The sequence below is a fragment of the Lontra canadensis genome, unplaced genomic scaffold (genome assembly GCF_010015895.1).
Source record: "Lontra canadensis isolate GAN:19392208 unplaced genomic scaffold, GSC_riverotter_1.0 scaffold25, whole genome shotgun sequence".
In the NCBI taxonomy this organism is placed as follows: Eukaryota; Metazoa; Chordata; class Mammalia; order Carnivora; family Mustelidae; genus Lontra; species Lontra canadensis.
In genome coordinates, this window is record NW_022631019.1 from 5,824,359 (window position 1) to 5,839,380 (window position 15,022).

Sequence of the window (15,022 nt, forward strand, 5' to 3'; positions counted from 1 at the left end):
GCTACAAAGGGGCTAAGCAACTACTGTAAACAGATCTCACAGTGAGCGTGCTGGGGAGCTAGGAAGAGAACTCAGGCAGCCTAGCTATTAACCACCAAGCTGTACTTAATAAATTGATTTATTATAGCAGTAGAGCTCCATATCTAGCATTAAACACTGAGTATGATTATGCTTTTTCTAATTAAATGTCAACATTATTGGATTTTCTTCATTACAAATAGGTATCAGCTATATCAAGGATTAAACAGATTCTGGAGGGCAAGTCTATGACCCTAATCACCATTAATATTCAGATTCAAAAAATATGGTCTCAATAAAAAAAAAAAAAACTTATGAACTTTTGAAATAACCTGTTCAGATCTAGGATATTTCCCTTTATTTTCCCTTAGATTCAGCAGTTGTCATTGCTAATCTAAATGTTATTTCTTTTAATTAGAGAAAACATTTTCTAGATAGGCTATACTGAAATTATATTTTCTAGAAAATGCTGCACTTTCTTTCCTCATTCCAGGTTATCTTGAGAAAGATCCATTTCTCCAAAGAGTTAAAAAATACTTCAATCTACGCCAACCTGCCTTGCCCTATCCCAGCATTCCCCCCAACAGTTTATCTCCTTATTCTTCTATCAGTAACTGGGGCTTCAAAAAAGGCTCTCAATATAAACAGATTTCAATCCATTTTGTTTATGGCTTTTACTCTTTTTTTTAAGAAATGTAGAGGACAATCTTAGAAGCCTCTGTCAGTGACTAGCTCCTCAAGACAGAGGCAGATAATAAGGAAACCAGACTACAGAGAAAAATGTGTCATTCACACCGCAATCTATTTTACGACCCCAAAAGCCTGGCTTTGTCACAGTCCTATATTCAAATACTCAAAGCTACTCAATCTGAAATACCTGCCAATAACTTGGAGCCAAAAGCCCATTTTAAAATTTAAAGGTGGCCACATATGTCCCTGAACAGACATTTCTCTAAAACCTTCCATTAATCATCCAGTCCTTGGCCAAACTGCTGTTAGTCAATGGCTCTCTGGGTCCTTTTCATTACAGTGTAACAAGAGGCAAGAGACAGGGAGAAACAGTTTAGCCATGTTCTCTGCATTGAGCTCAACATTTACTTCTGTTTTAAAAAAACTAATCCTAGAATAGCAACTAAAAACCAGGTTTGTTTGGGGGTTTTTTAATACTGGCTTCCATGTCATTATAAAATGGATGGTTCCACTGGCTAATCAGACTACACAATAGCAAGCAAACCCTCTGACCTTAGAAAAGCATAGTAAATGTAATGCCTACCAGTAAATTACATGGTTTACCAATTTCCTCAAAACCAAAAATAAATCTCTAACAAGTCAACTATTTCATGAGTAAACAAAAGCTTGTCTTGTTCTATCATTTGCTTAAAAGCAAGCACAGTGCCAGTGGGAGAGGGATTAAGAAGCACAGCCAGACAAGTCCATAAAACCTCCAGTGTAAGATAAAACCACACTGCAGGGGCAGCCAGTGCATTCTAACCTAACAGCTGTACACAGTTGCACTAATTAAAATGAAAAGCTAGTCTGCATTACACACAGGCAATTCACTGAACCTTACTGACAGGGTGACGGGGTTCACTATCCACTCTTCACAGGCAAAGTAAACAATAACTTGGCACATAGCTGAAGGTACCTGAATTTGGAATATATAGACATTTAAACATTTCAGAAATAATCACAACCATGCGGACTGAAACATATCCTATAGGAACACTGGCTATAAAAAAACCATACACACACAAAGGAAGTGGTACAGCTACATTACGTCAGCTCTCGCCTCAATTCATAAATGCAAAACCACAAAAACAGACAAAAATTTAAATGGCCTTTTTCTGGAACCTTTCTTTCAGTGAATGAATGTAGGTTAAGTCTTTAAATAAGTCACTGAACAACAGCACATTGATGCATCGCTTTCAACAGCCAGGGGAAGGAAAAGTGTAACCTTAGTCAATTCTATCACACAACCAGATCAAATAACATGTCAAGCGCCGCCTGCCCAGCGCCAGGGCCTGCCAGAGTACAATGAGCACTCAAGTGCTCTGGACTGAAAACCACCTTTCACTGGTCCCAGAGATCTTTATAAAATAGTTTAAACACTACTAAATTACAGAGTTGGAAAAAACAAATACAAGCTCTAGCTGCTCCCACAGTATTGTGAAGTTGCTGTTAAGCCTCTAAAATGTCTGCCTTGTGTTATTTTACTAGGCAATGTAAATATTCAGAAAGGCGAATGCCCTTAAAGCTCAAATCTAACACATGCATAAAAATGTAGAGCTGGCTGTGCATCTGGAAATAATTGCCCACAGATCAACGGGCTAACGGGATATTGTTCCCATCTGTAAGGTTTCAAATCATGTCTACTTTACATGTGGACTTCCTAGCCAAAAAGAAGGAGGAAAGGAGGAGGAAGAAAACCTCAAAACATTAACTTTGGCAGAGAATATTAAGGACTTAATCAACTCTGTTCTCAACTTTCACTCAGTGTCTCAATCTTAAACCACACAGACACAATTTCAAAGGGAAAAATTAATCTCTGTTGACCCCTATGTTCATTCACATGACATTTTTTTTTTTTTAATTTCCGTATGGCTGAGAGGAGGCCTCCAGCCAAACAATGCCTCAAGGACAGCAGCCGCACATGTGCCCCAGGAAAGCCTAAAAACTGACTAAAACAAAATAACCCATTAAACAAGTCTCAGCAAACAGAAAGTGGTCAGGCAGGTCTCCCCAGAGCTTCAAGTAAAGCCAAGTAAACAAGGGGAAGGGGCGGGGAAGCCAGCATCTCAAACCAAAACAATTTTAACAATTTAAATTTAAAGCTATCTTTTTCAAAACAATTTCTGCATTTTGGCTAGTCTAGCAAAACAACAGTTTTTTGGTCCCAGAAACAAATTATATTTGTCACTTAAGTAGCCAATATTATTTATAATCAAGTCCATCAAATTCATTTTATTTTTAAACTTAAATTTACTCCACAGTAAGCAATTAAGTTTCTAATCAGTGACTACTGCATTACTGTGCTCATCTTCAATAACGCTTTCCTTTCAGAAAAGACAAAAACATACATATACACATACATATACATACACCTTTTTCAAATAGTGTTTTCTCTGCCCTGAAGGGTGTTTCTCAATTGGTTTATTTAACTGGGATTTCTAGAGTTTGGGCGATTAAAAAAAAAAAAAAAAAAAAACTAGTAAACCAACAAAAATGCAATGGGACACAGTAAATACCGATTCCTGATTCCTGGAAAGCCATCATCATTCTTAACACCGGAGTGGTTCATCTTTGCAGGGTCAACTACAACACTCTCGGTACACCCACCTCCGAGAACCCCTGTGCCCACACTTGTCCAACTTCCTGGCCCGCGAACCCGCTCCCCCTTGCAGCACAAGGCTCTTGGCCACTTGCCTGCGGCGGGTCGCGGCAGGAGCTGAGCCCGCAGGCCTTGTCCTCCTCCGGCGCAGGGCCCCCGCAAACTCAAGCCCGCGGGCAGGGGCGGGGCGGGAAAGGGCTCAGGGCGTGAAATGCACTTGCTAAACAAAAGGAGGCCCAGGCGGCCGCAGGGCAGGGTGGCTTGGGCTCCTGTCCCCGAGCTCTGTGGCTCCGGGAGGTGGCGGCGCGGGGCCCCGCCCGAGGCTGGAAGATGCGGCCGCTTTTCCGGCTCGCGCTCCTTCAGCCCGGGTGTCCGGGCCAACACTGCCACATGCCTGTGACCCAGACTCCGGTAGAGAAAGAGCAGCCACCCCACGGAGGCGGCGGCGGCAGCCAGAAAACCCCGGGCTGGAGCCGGGACTGCTCCACGCACACCGTTGCCAGCCGCCACCACGGCGGGGGCGCGCGCGCGCGCGCGCGCACACACACACACACACACACACACATACACACGCGCGCGCACGCCACTGCAATTTTATCTCCGTCCTAGCTCTGCCAGCCTCCGCTCTCCCCAAGTCTCCCTCCCCTCCCGACAGCCGGAACTGGGAGGCTGCGTGATTGATGGCAGCTCTTAATAGCGTGGTCAGCTAGAAAATGCATCTGCAAGCAAGATATTAAAGAGGCAGCTCAACCCTGTGAGTGATCAGCAGTTCACATATCCTCGAGCTGCCTCTGCTTCTGCCAGGAATATTAATGCCAACCACCTCTGACGTCTAACTAATGTAGATAAAATAACCAACAATCATAGGCATGCACAACACTTTTGTTTCAAAGAAACACACAGAAAGAAGCATTGTTTGGTGTCAACATTTCTGACCCCAATTTTCCTTACAGTTTTTAGGAATTCTCTGTAAGTCATTTGTTTAAAAGTATCTCTCCGATCCTTTTCCCCAAGAAAGTAAAGGTCCCTCTGCTACATAAGGCATATCTTAAATTAGACTTCATTGAAATCCACCTAATAAGGAAGCATAATAAATGCATATTTTTTTGCCATTTGGCATTAAATAAACACATACCCCAGACCCCTCATTAATTCCACTGTTACGTGAATCTAAATAGAATTACCCACTGTTATCTCAAATTAGTTTCTTCCCCACCCCCAATCTGATAAACATATACCCACCTGCTAAAATTTAGTAACATTAAACTACACTTACACCATGTATTCCCAAGTAGTAACAGTCAAGATCATTTGTCCCAATTAAATAAGACAGTCCATAGCAAATTTTTTAAAAACACATTCCTAAAGCATATGAATTCAATGTATTAAACTCAGTGTCAACCCTAATTTGAAAGTTACAAACTCAAAATTTAAATGATCTCTTTTGGTATCTTTAACAGTATACCCTCTGCCTTTCAGCAAAGTTTCATGGAAACTTCTAAAATAGCTTTATAAATGTTACTGGATCTTCCAAAGTTCAAAAAAGTTGCCAAATTATTAGGTACCTCCCTCACCAAAAGTCAGTCAGAGATTTAGATAAAATGATAAGCCCAAAGTCTCTCAAAGGGGGCCAGAGGCGGGAGCACAGAGTAAAACCCAAGGGTCCTACCCTGCTGGCACGGATAACCAAATGATATGCCCATTTGCTATTTAAACATTATTCTGCTGATTTCTCTTAAAGAAAAATCAAGTTATTCTATAGGAGATAGAAATATCTATCTAAAACCACTCACACAGCACAGGTACTGAGAGCAAGAGCTGATGAAGCATAATGCCTTTGCCACCCTGAAAGGTGCCTGTGGTCAACACAAATCAGAGGTGGTCTAGCGCGCCAGCGTAGCTCTTCTCTAAGCTCCACGAAACACCATTCCTCACTGAGACCACCCTGAGAGGACCCACAGCTTCAAAATATGCTTCATAACCCAGTGGCTCTGAGATCACTCCATAAAGGTCAGAGATGAAATCGACCCTAAAGCCTAGCTACAAAAGCCACTCCTGGGGGTGCCTGGGTGGCTCCGTGGGTTAAAGCCTCTCTGTTGGGCTCGGGTCATGATCCCAGGGTCCTGGGATGGAGCCCTGCATCGCATTGGGCTCTCCGCTCAGCGGGAAGCCTGTTTCCCCTCCTCTCTCTCTGCCTGCCTCTCTGCCTACTGTGATGTCTGTCTGTCAAGTAAATAAATAAAATCTTAAAAAAAAAAAAAAAAAGCCACTCCCATACTCAGACACACTCTTTTTACAACCAGCTCTATCTATGGCAGAGCCTCGCAAGGGTTTTAGTTATTTAGGTGTTTTTTGTTTTGTTTTGTTTTTGTAGGCCCTTTTAAAATCCCTGGTTTAGGGGCACCTGGGTGGCTCAGTGGGTTATTAGGCCTCTGCCTTGGGCTCAGGTCATGATCTCAGGGTCCTGGGATTGAGCTCCCCATCAGCTCTCTTCTCAGCAGGGAGCCTGCTTCCCCCCCCCCGCCTCTTCCCTACTTGTGACCTCTGTCAAATAAATAAATAAAATCTTAAAAAAAAAAAAAAAATCCCTGGTTTACACTGAGTTGTAAAGGGCCACACTGCTCTATTCTGAATTCTCGCTCTACCTAGTCTGTCAGGGATTCTAAATGCTCTAACAGCGCTTTATGATACATTCTTCAGTCCTAGTCTTGCATCCTCTCCAGTCCCCCACCTTCCAGTTATGCCCATCTTTCAAATTCCCGAGGTATCAGGATTTCTACCACAGGCCATCATTGCCTCTTCCCACTGGCACAGGAAATTCTCCCTGCTCTCCCTACCCCGCCCCCCTACCCCACACACAGTTTAAACCCTACTCCTCCTTCAAAATCTCAAGTCAAATATCACTTCAGAGAAACTTCCCTTGAGGCCCCGCCCTAGGTCAATCTCCCAGAGATCTGTGTTCCTTTCCTTAAGAGCACGTATCTCAGTTTGTAATTCACTGGTGTAATTTTCTGATTAATGTCCATAGACCCCCTCTAGACAGCGAATTCCATTAGAGAAAGTTCTGTATGTTTGCTCATTTTCAAATACTGGGTGTCACACATACAGATTCGTGGAATGAATAAGTGAACACAGAACAACAACCCTGTTTTACTCATTTTGCATATTCTCTGCACAGTTCTCAGCACAAAGAAGCCTTTCTTCAATAAGTAGCATCTATGTAATAAATAGCATTTATTTTATTAACCTTTAAAAGTCTATTAAAAGGAAGATTTTTATCCCTGCTTTATAGAGAGATAAATAATTGTGCCCAGGGTAATTCATTAAAAATACTGAGACTTGGGCGCCTGGGTGGCTCAGTGGGTTAAGCCGCTGCCTTCGGCTCAGGTCATGATCTCAGGGTCCTGGGATCGAGTCCCGTATCGGGCTCTCTGCTCAGCAGGGCGCCTGCTTCCCCCTCTCTCTCTCTCTCTCTCTCTGCCTGCCTCTCTGTCTACTTGTGATCTCTCTCTGTCAAGGGAATGGATAAAATCTTAAAAAAAAAAAAAAATACTGAGACTTGGGGAGCCTGGGTGGCTCAGTGGGTTAAGCCTCTGCCTTGGGCTCAGGTTGTGGTCTCGGGGTCCCGGGATAGAGGCCGGCATCTGGTTCTCTGCTAGGTGGGGAGCCTCAGCTTTCCCCCCACCTCTCTCTGCCTGCCTCTCTGCCTACTTGCGATTCTGTCGAAGAAATCAAAAAAAAAAAAAAAATCTTAAAAAAAAAAAGACTCAAACCAGGTCTTATTGGCAAGGTTCACTTTTTTTTTTTTAAGAGTTAACGAGGAACAGAAGCCATCATTAATTTATTCAAACCCCAATTCTTCCTACTTACCTGGTATTTAAGCAAGAGGCAAAGAGCAGTGGATAAAGTGGATAGACTGCTAAAGCCTGTACACAAACAGCAACAAACAGGATATAAAAATCTGAAAGCACCTGCTGCATCACTTTGTCTTCAGCACTTCTCTGGATGCAAAAGTTTCCTACCAAACTCTGCAGGGGAGGAAGATAATCCTCACCTCTCTTTCACGCTGAACTTTTTCCATTTTTGTTTTTTTTTCTAAAAGATCTCTATTCCTTTTGACCTGAGCACTCGCAGTCAGTGGTGACAGACCATTCTAAAACCACCCTCCCCAACTCCTCAAACAAGAATTCATTTTAAACCCTATTAACCTGAGCTCTCATATGTAGATGAGAAATGGGAACAACAATTTCTCACAAGTTTTGCATTTGAGCACGTGAGAATATAAAAGAATGTATAAGATGAATTAAAAATATTAGCTATACCCCACCCTCACCTCCAAATTAATCCTCACTGTTATTTCCAGCATTCCACACGGCCCTTCTTGGCCCTTCTTGGCTCCCACAGGATTTCACCCTGGCCTGTCTCTGCTTCCTTTTGTCCTGAGTTCCATTCCACAGAAATTCCAGGTCCAGGTTTTAGAACACCCTACACATTTATCAAAACAGCCCTGTCAAGTTGAGTACCATTAACAGATAATGAGAGGAGACAACAGATGTGGTTAGAAGCAAAGCATTCCATATTCTACAGGCCTCAGCATGAAGCCAAGCGGGCTGACATCTGACTTTACCCTAACAGTTATAATTAAATACAAAGTCTAGTTAAACTAACATTAAAGCTATGACTGGGAACAGTACACACGGGAAATGTAAAGTATAACCTTAGCAGCAGCTGAACAGGGCCCAGACTATTCCTGACCCTTAACCTCCAACACTGACCTGCATTTACTCTCTGTGCCACTCTGTTTCTGTCACAGTAAGGAAGACTCTTGGCCAAATCTTCTAAAGACAGTGGCTTTGGACTACTTCCCAAAGACCACCAAAGAGGGACAGAGCTGCTTTTTTTTTTTTTTTTTTCAAACTGGAAGTTTAAAGGTAACATTCATCTAACAATAACTAGTTAGGTCTGTCTAGATTCCATCAAGTAGAGACAATCAACATGCTTTTCTACACTACAGCATTATCTAAATCATTCAGATCAAGTAACCTTGCTCACCAGCCCCCAGTACCAAAATGTGAATACACACACACATACATACACACACATACACACACCAAAGTTAACCAAGCAAACAATGACAAACTCGAGGGCTGTGTAAGTACTGGTTAGCTGAGTCTGCAGAGTGTCCTGGGACAGGCAGCTTTGTATTAGTGTGCAAAATATAGTTACCCTTTTAAGCAAACTTTCTCCTTCTTTGCATTTACCAACACAAAATGGAGCCACATAATAAAACCTTTGGGGTTTTCAAAATTTAAAAAAAAAAAAAAGAAACAAAAATCCATAGTTCTCTTTGAAGCTCTTTTGAATTTTTTTAAATTATTAGAATTTTTTTAAAATTTTAAAATTATTATCAGAAAATCCAAATAATTCCATTCAATGAGTTTAAGTATAGCTAGCTCTCCAGGCTCCCTTTTAGTACATGTGTATATAAACATATTCAAATACTTAAGAACATATATATTCATTTGGGGGTTCATTCTGTTTATTTTTATGTCATGAAAACATAATCTACCATCCATGCTACATGCTTCTCTCACTTTACAGCAGATCATTAACATCTGATTCCTTTTTATAGTGGCACAGAATTCTACACTGTGGGAGGACCATAATAATCAAGTCCCGAACTGCTACAACAGACTTCCATGTGCAACTTCATGCATACATATGAGTACTTCTTACTTCTATACTGAAGGACTCTACAGTTCAAAAAATACTCACTTTTTACTCAGAGAGACTGAACCAACCTGCCCTCCAAAAACCTGGACCAATTTATCCTCTTCCCAACAGTAGGCCACTTCCACACTGGCATTCTGGTAGTCTGAGTCTGACATTATGCACTCTCCTGGATCTCCTATCTTTCTCTAACCATTCTCTAGTCCTTTCCATGACTTCTCCTAAATATGACTCCTCCTAATTGTAGGCAGTTAATGTCTAGCCTCTTTTTTTTTAAGGTTTTATTTATTTATTTGACAGAGATCACAAGTAGGCAGAGAGGCCGGCGGGGGGGCGGGGGGGGCAGGCTCCCCGCCCAGCAGAGAGCTCGATGCTGGGCTCGATCCCAGGACCCTGAGATCATGACCCGAGCCAAAGGCAGAGGCTTAACCCTCTGAGCCACCCAGGCATCCCTGTCTAGCCTCTTCTTAATCACACTCTAACATCCCTCATGAATGAGATGTACTCTCAAGTTACTTTTGTGTCACTGATTGAAAAATTTTATTTTTCCAGGCCTGAGCTTGCTTCTTAGCAACAGATCCACATTTTCCAATGCCCTCTGGGCTCTACAGCAATGGTATTCCACACACGTTCAAATCACACTAAAACAAATCAAAATGTTCTTTCCCACAAATCCTGGTTTCCCCAACACAGTCCCAGGTACTCTTATTGCCCTGGTTAAATATTAATAGTGTGCCTTTTCTTTTTAAAAGGAAATTATGATTAATATTCTGAAATGTATGTGAAATCAGAATTAGCACATCGAACATAAAATACTTCTCAGTTTTTAGCACTACTGATGACATCCTACTCTAGTAATAGGTAACTATTGGGGCACCTGGCTGGCTCAGCTGGTGGAGCACACAACTCTCAATTTCAGGGTTGTAGGTTCAAGACCCACACTAGGTATACAGACTGCATTAAAAAATAAAATCTGTAGGGATGCCTGGGTGGCTCAGTGGGTTAAGCCTCTGCCTTCACCTTGTGTCATGGTCTCAGGGTCCTGGGATAGAACCCTGCATCTGGGTCTCTGCTCAGCAGGGAGCCTGCTTCCCCCTCTCTCTCTCTGCCTGCCTCTCTACCTACTTGTGATCTCTCACTCTCTCTGTGTCAAATAAAATCTTAAAAATAAAATAAAATCTTAAAAAAAAAACCTGCAACAATAAAAAATAGTAAGAATGGGTAACTGTCATCTAATTCAGAGTTTGTCAGCCTTGTGCAAATCAAGGTCAGATGTTTCCTAATATGAATTTTTAAAATAAGTCTCCTATCCAATTACCTATGCATTCATTGATCATATCACTTTCCATTAAGCCAACATACCATGACCAACTCAAATAGTTTCTCTGTAGGTAAAAGTGCTGAAAAACAGATATATAAAAACTTAAATCGGGACGCCTGGGTGGGTTAGTCGGTTAAGCATCTGCCCTCGACTCAGGTCATGATCCCAGGGTCCTGGAATTGAGTCCCACATCCAGCTCCTTGCTCAGCGGGGAGCCTGCTTCTCGCTTCTCCCTCTGCCTCTGCCTGCCACTCTACCTGCTTGTGCGCTCCCTCTCACAAATAAATAAATAAAATCTTTTTAAAAATTAATAAAGTTGATGATGATGACTATATCCACAGAAAAAGACACAGAACCAGGAGCACGTTCCATAATTAGGCAAATACTCCAAGTTACTGGGAAAAGGGAGCTCTTTTGTCCCTTAATACCAGACTCTAAATATTTACTCTTCTATATTTAAGAATAAAACTCATGAGTTAATTTCAACCTAGATACTATTGGAATCTATCTACGTAATGTGCTCTTGAAATATAACTAGAAATAAAAAATCAAGGAGACTAACCTTTAGTAAAACCATAAAGAGCACATTCTCCAAAATTAAATTTATGAGGACAATGTTAAGGTTGGATATTAACGCAACTTTTTGTTTTACACTTCCTTCTTTTTTTTTAAGATTTTATTTATATTTTTGAGAGACAGCGTGAGAAAGAAAGAGAGAAAGAGAGCGCACAAGCAGGGGGAGGGGAAGAGGGAGAAGAAGACTCCCACTGAGCAGGGAGCCTGATGAGGGGCTCGATCCCAGGACCCTGGGATCATGACCTGAGCCAAAGGCAGACACTTAAACTGACTGAGCCACCCAGGTGCCCCTCTTTTACACTTCCTAATAGAGCCTCAACCAAATACGTAAGTGACCAACTGTTAATAAACATTTAAAGGATTACTTCATGAAGCATAAAAATTATCAACATTTTAAAATATGTTCTGGGGAACAGAAAGGATACAGTCCCTTTTTTTTATTTTTTTTTTAAAGATTTTATTTATTTATTTGACAGACAGAGATCACATGTAGATCACATGTCTCTCTGCCTGCCTCTCTGCCTCCTTGTGATCTCGGTCTGTCAAATAAATAAAATCTTTTTTAAAAAATGCATTATATGTTAATAAAAAATTTTTAAAAATTATAAAAACAAACAAACAAAGAGTTTTGTGAAGGAAATTAGCTTAAGGACTTATGACCTTGACAGGGGCTTTAGAATGGGACCCTTTCCATACTGTCTGAGATGACAACACATGATAAAATCAGTGGGACTATCCAAGCAAGTTTATTGGAAATAATCTTAAGAAAACTATAAACTCCAACTGGAATCATTATACCAAGAATGCAAAACACCTACCAGAGAGACAGATATTTATAAAACTGAAATAGTGATTACAAATCCAAAACACGGCTTTGCCCTTCTTTAAAAAGAAAAAAATTCTGATGTGTGTTCTCTCTGGTCATAAATAACTCCAATGGCTCCAATAAATTAAACTCCTTTAAAATAAAATCACAATCTATTTCCAGAAAAAATATTGAATTTAAATGTTTCAAAACATTGAGAACTATTTCCCAGGTTCCTTATCACAGGGAGTGTTAACAATCCAGTATTTTTATGCTTAAAAACCAATCACTTCTATCCATAAAATGTCAGAAAACCCTATCTAGTTCAAAATATCCACTCAAACATGCGATACATTGGATAAGACAAAAATCAAAGCCACAGTCCTGTGAATGTCTGACCTAAAGAACGCAGGGTGTTTTTTCTTCTTCTGAAGGAAGGAGGGGGTTAGAGAAGAGTGAGAGTATTGTGAAGAAAAATTCTGAACATCCATTCAAGTTTAATGCTAACAGACTTGAAAAAGCAAATATTTGGGCTACAGGAAACACAACTTAGTACAAAGGAAGACATGGACTAACTTTTAACATTTACATCATTTGATTAATTCTAACAATAAAACCTAAACACAGATCATCCCCTCCAATCTGCAGAGCAAGCTAACTAACTCTACAATGAAAAATATGAGAGCCCTATCAGACTCTGGTCTATTTAAACAATGACAACATAAAGCATGTTCTTTCTCACAAGTGAAAGGAAATGACTGCCAAATGCTCCTTTTACAATCTCTCCAGAATAGGGCAGATCCTTTTAATGTGAGATTTTCCTGACATTCCAATTGTAGCAGACCTTGAACAAACAGAGACGCATTAAAAGCTGACCTGGTTCTATTATCTTTTATTGAAAGCCAAACAAAGCTCAGACATGAGTCCAGGGCTATTTACATTTTTTGGTGCATTAATCACTTTTATACTCAAGGGCTTTAGAAAAATTCAATAGATTTTTTTTTTTTTTTTTTTAATGACAATAACCAGAGGATGTAACCATAGCTGTATCGGTCTTTTCTCAAGAAGTTCAGAAAAGCTTTAAAAACAGGAAGTCTGTGCTATAAGTTTGAAAAATGTTTGTTCTAAGAGTCTAAGGCTTTATGGTTGCGATTTGCAGTCAGGTGTTAGGGGACTAGTTTATTCTTTCCGGCCAAGGGTTAATGTCCCTGGTGGAAAGGCCAAAAAGGTGCCTCAACAGCCAGCAAAGCCCTAGAATAAGACTGGTTATGGAATCCGAACTGTGAATCTTCCCGGCCATCCTCCAACGTTAAAGAGGAGCTAATTTAGTGAGCAGAGTAGGAGAAACAGTTTATCTCTTGTGATGATTTATAAAGGCTGAAGAAAAACCAGTGCTAAAACAGCCACAAAGAAACAATTAGCAGCTGGATTAAGATTGATACTTGCCATTTTATGCGTTTTCTATTGATCACCTTTTTTGTTACTAGTACAATAAATTAAATAGAAATCAAATATAATGATGACAACCTTCCTTGAATGCAAATTTTGCAAAGAAATCAAACCAATGCAGATTAACTTAAAAAATCTTTTTTAGGGGCGCCTGGGTGGCTCAGTGGGTTGAGCCTCTGCCCTTCGGCTCAGGTCATGATCTCAGGGTCCTGGGATCCAGCCCCGCATCAGGCTCTCTGCTCAGCAGGGAGCCTGCTTCCCCCTCTCTCTCTGCCTGCCTCTCTGCCTACTTGTGATCTCTCTGTCAAATAAATAAATAAATAAATCTTTAAAAAAAAATCTTTTTTATTCCTAATAAAATGACTGATTTCTGCTTTTAAAACAGGACGTAAGTTGGGCACCTGGATGGTTCAGTCAGTTTAAGCATCTGGCTCTTGACTGCAGCTCAGGTCATAATGTCAGGGTCCTGAGCTAGAGCTCAGCAATGGACTCTGCACTCAGTGGGGAGTCGGCTTGAGATTCTCTCTCTCCCTCTCCTTCTGCCCCTGCCCCCACTAACAGGCTCTCTTTTTTAAGAGGGAAAAAAAAAAAAAAAAGGATGTAATTTTTTTTATTCTACTAGAGTACAAAAGAAATTCATAACATATCCAACATGAAAGATACATTATTTCCAAAAAATCCAGTTTCATGATTCGATTGTTTATTTAGCCTTTGTTTAAACAGGCAACCAAAAACAAACGCTTTGACATTTGTGGACTCCAGTGTATATGGAACTAAATGTTATAACATGAAAAAGTTAAGGCAAAAAAATCCAATATTATAATATGTATCTTATCAATTTAAAATCCATTTGGATACTATTTTTTTTTTAAGATTTTATTTATTCATTTAAGAGAGAGAGACATAGAACAAGCAGAGGGAGAGACAGAGGGAGAGGGAGAAGCTGACTACCCACTGAGCTGGGAGCCCAACATGGGGCTGGAGATCATGACCTGAGCCAAAGACAGATGCTTAACCATCTGAGCCACCCAGGCACCCCTTCATCTGGATTCTAAAGGGCACTCGTTGGAAAATCATAATATCAAGATAAGGTGCTTTAAAATATGAACACAGGGACCCCTGGGTGGCTCAGTTGGTTAAGGTCTGCCTTCAGCTCACGTCATGATCCCAAGGTCCTGGGACTGAGTCCCATATCGGGCTCCCTGCTCAGTGGGGAGCCTGCTTCTCCCTCTGCCTGACACTCCGCGCTGCTCGTGCTCTTTCTCTCTGTAGCTCTCTGACAAATAAATAAAATCTTTAAAATAAAATAAAATATGAACACAAACGGCTATTACCACAAAAGTCTGCAATTTGCCCAAATGTGTGTCAAGAAGGAAAAGGGGGGGGGCACCTGGGTGGCTCAGTCATTAAGCATCTGCCTTTGGCTCAGGTCATGATCAAAGGGTCCTGGGATCAAGCCCCAAGTCTAGCGCCCTGCTCAGAGGGAAGCCTGCTTCTCCCCTCTCCCACTCAACCTGCTTGTATTCTCTCTCTCGCTGTCTCTCTGTGTCAAATAAATAAATAAAATCTTTTTTTTAAGGGGGGGGGAGGAAAATAAGGTGGTTTCCCATTTGATGTTCATAGTTGCCTTAAAAATTTTTAATATTTACCTCCACAATATTGCTACAGGGGTTTGAACCACCTTCATTTAACATATGGGAGTAAAAGGACATTCCCTAGGTATCCTACTTATCTTCCCTTTTTTTTTGAAGATTTTATTTATTTGACAGAGATCACAAGTAGGCAGAGAGGCAGG

General features: G+C 40.9%; 1 protein-coding gene across 4 annotated transcripts in view; it reads right to left on the reverse strand.

Moving 5' to 3' along the window:
• The window catches only part of RERE (arginine-glutamic acid dipeptide repeats), a 443,179-nt gene that overhangs the window by 312,446 nt on the left and 115,711 nt on the right, over nt 1-15,022 (reverse strand). The window contains exon 1 of one of the 4 annotated variants that reach the window (XM_032863321.1): nt 3,355-3,416. The exons of the other annotated variants lie outside the window; for them this stretch is intronic. The gene's annotated coding sequence lies outside the window, so the exon portion shown is untranslated. Of the gene's footprint in view, nt 1-3,354; nt 3,417-15,022 lie in introns of those variants that run through there. 4 annotated transcript variants of the gene reach the window in all.